The following is a 3,451-nucleotide window of genomic DNA, read 5'->3' on the forward strand; positions in this document are numbered from 1 at the left end:
ATAGTTTGACAAGATCGGAGAGTATCTTGTCAAAATTGGATTTTATGTTTCTAATCCTAATCACTCAATTTATGTGAGAAAGGGAGATGCAGGTTTGGTCGTCATAGTCATCTATGTGGGTGACTGGATTTTTTTACATGTGGATGACTTGCCATGTGTGTGCATGTGCATGCGTGTGTGTGTGTGTGTGTGTGTGTTGTATCCATGAGACCATCATTAGATGTGTGTGGATCTTATCCCTATAAAATTGTGTCCGTGATTAAATATAAAATAAATATTTATTTCATAAGTTTTCTACCACACAAGAACTTTTATCCAAAATTGCATTTTCTCGTTGGATAGTAGGGATTCATATCATTGTAGCTTTCTAACTCTCATCCAAGTTGACATGGAGTACAACATTAATTTCTAACTCTCATCCAAGTTGACATGGAGTACAACATTAATTTCAAAATTAGAAGGGCTATAGAGAGAAGAACCATTTGAAGATTTAATCTAGGAAACTGATTGATATTTTTTATGTTGTTGGTCATATACATACATAGCACAGATGCACAAACACACGTATGTGTGTATCATGTGATTATGTGTGGCTAGCTTCTCTATCCTACACCACGTTGTCTTATTTTAAAACTATCAATGTGTACCATACATATCTATAATATGTGTATATAAATATGAGGCTAAGGGGATTTATGATGAAAAGTACATGTTCCCCCACCTATTCTTGCATGGATAAGGCTATTGAGACAGTCACCCACCTAGTTATCTATATAGAATGAAGGTAGCGCAAATAATAATTCACATATATTATCAATTGGGAAAATGTCATTAGAACTTGGTGGTAAAAGTCATGTTCTAGTCCTAATTCTTTATTATGTTAAATTATCAAGGCTCAAAATCTCCAAACCACTCTTTCACATTGCACACACATGTATGATCATATTGGCAACTCCCAACTCATCGTATGTGCAACACTTGAATATAAAACACATTTTGAGATTTGAGAGGTGAGGAGACAGTCAAAGGAAGGGAGCAAGGAAAATGAACCATACCATTAATTTTGCATACATCAATCTATATGCCTCCATATTCTATATGTTTTCATACAATTATTTTTTGAGTGATCTTAAAAGAAAAAAAATAGAATATCAAAATCATGCTTTAATTGTTATTAAAAATATACCTACTTATGTACTCTTAAAAATGCTCCCCACACAAAGATTCAAACTTGCAAGAAATGGAGCCCCTATCCAACCCATGCATTGTAGAGATATCAAGCATAGGTATAGAATGATGACTTGAATGTTATTCTAATGAGTGCATTATGCTACTACAAAGATGTGTGTGTGTGCACGCGTGAGTACGTGTGTGCAAATCATATGTGCTTTAGGATCTCCCTTCTTTGGCATCCATATCCATGTGTTGCCTTCGTAGTATCCTTGGGGATCTATCGTGGCTTGATTGTGCACGTATATCGATAGTATCAGGTCAATCTCTTAGAGTTCAGGACAGGAAGAACAGGGGGGGGGGGTCAATGCTTGATGGAGGGAGTGAATGGAAAGTGATGACAGGAAGACGGCGGACTGAGATGGCGGACTGAGGAGCGACAAAGCTGCTGCAATACGAGAGGGGATTGAACACAACAGTCAGTCGCGGACAAAGGAGACGGTGAAGCTGGAGCAAGGCAGAAGACAGACATGGAGGTGACAAAGACAAAGCTGTAGCGATGACAACGAAGGAGAGGATGGCAGGAACGAGAAGAGGACTGGAAGCATCAGCGAGCTCTAGGTGATGAAAGAGAAGCCGAAGATAGACAGGAAACGATGGAGGGGCTGCCGTCAACGAATTCGACGGACATTCGATGGAGTAAGAGGGAGGTTGTGCTCGACTATCATGATGATCATGCCCTTTGAAACTGCTACAGCGAGTCCTTACTTCTATGGCATAGAGAGCATGTTATTAGTACATGTGGTAGCAACTAGCATCGACATCATTGATCTGTGATTAGAGAAAGGAGAGAAGCACAAAATCAACTGCAAGAGGACATCCTGCAGCCATAGAGCAGAAGAGCTCAATCAAGTTGACCCATGAAGTTGATGCGATGATCCTTTTGTTTTGGAGGGCTTTCATGGTGCTGCTTGACTACAAGCTGATACGACCAAGGGATATCATGGAGAAGATAGTATGCTTGGAACGTATGGACCGATTGATACTGCAGAATGAGAAGATCCTTCGATTATTGGTCCACAAAAACCCTTTCTGGCTCGTATGATATGCAATAAACGACTTACAGAAAATGCAGATGACAGAGATATTTGTCATATCGAATTTGACCTTAAAAGTTCTGGCTTGAATAATACCTCTGGAGAGACCTCTCTGATGGCACAAATGATAAAATTCAGGCGGTTATAGAAGCTGGTGTTTGCCTGAGGCTTGTTGCATTGCTTCTGCATCCATCTCCATTGGTCCTCATCCCTGCGTTACGAATAGTGGGCAATATTGTCACAGGGGATGATGCAGTGACACAGTATCTTCTCAACCACAATGTACTTCCCTGCCTTCTAAATTTGCTCACTTACAACCACAAAAGAAGCATAAAAAAGGAAGCATGTTGGACCATATCAAATATAACTGCTGGGAACAAATAGCAAATTCAGGCCGTTATTGATGCAAACATCATCCCTTCTCTTGTATCATTGCTTGGTACATCAGAATTTGAGATTAAAAAAGAGGCAGCTTGGGCTATATCAAATGCTACATCGGGTGGCACACACGAACAGATAAAGTACCTTATAAGCCAAGGTTGCATCAAGCCATTGTGTGATCTATTGACCTATTCCGATCCTCGAATTGTGACGGTGTGTTTGGAAGGATTAGAAAACATATTGAGGGTTGGGGAAGCTGAGAAGGACCTTGGTAATACAGGTGGCATCAATTTGTATGCTCAGTATATTGATGAAGCAGAAGGCATTGAAAAGATTGAGACTTTACAGACCCATGACAATTCTGACATTTATGAGAAGGCAGTGAAGCTCTTGGAAACATACTGGCTAGAAGATGAGAACGTTGCTTCTGATAAATTACAGCTGCTTTCGGGAGAGTTAATGAGTTATGGTTAGCTCTAGCTTTTTTTAACATTGTTTGACCTCAGACCTGCTCAATTAGCAGCAGTCTGTGCAAGTCTTGTCTCAGAAGGCATCAAATTTCGTAGTAATACAATAGTGAGTGACATCTACAAACCATCAAATGAAGTGCAACAATCAATTGGTGTATTGAGGGAAACAGTCATGATTTGAAGAGCTATTCTCAGTTTTCATACTACTCATGAGAGGGTGGAACAGATTTGTCAACTGTTGCAATCACATATAGATGATGCAAAGCAGGCAGAAACTGTTGTCAATTGTGTGCATTTGAAATCTTGCTTCTCATAAGCTTGGACTCTAATAAG

The 3,451-nt window shown here is 39.7% G+C and overlaps 1 pseudogene; it reads left to right on the plus strand.

Annotated features, from left to right (window-relative positions):
• Positions 1 to 1,905: 1,905 nt before the first annotated feature.
• LOC148011471 (importin subunit alpha pseudogene) lies at positions 1,906 to 3,122 on the plus strand (annotated as a pseudogene).
• The last annotated feature ends 329 nt before the right edge of the window (positions 3,123 to 3,451 follow it).

This window comes from Lygodium microphyllum, chromosome 28 (genome assembly GCF_053477565.2).
Source record: "Lygodium microphyllum isolate KBCC chromosome 28, Lygodium_microphyllum_v1.1.10, whole genome shotgun sequence".
Lineage (NCBI taxonomy): Eukaryota > Viridiplantae > Streptophyta > Polypodiopsida > Schizaeales > Lygodiaceae > Lygodium > Lygodium microphyllum.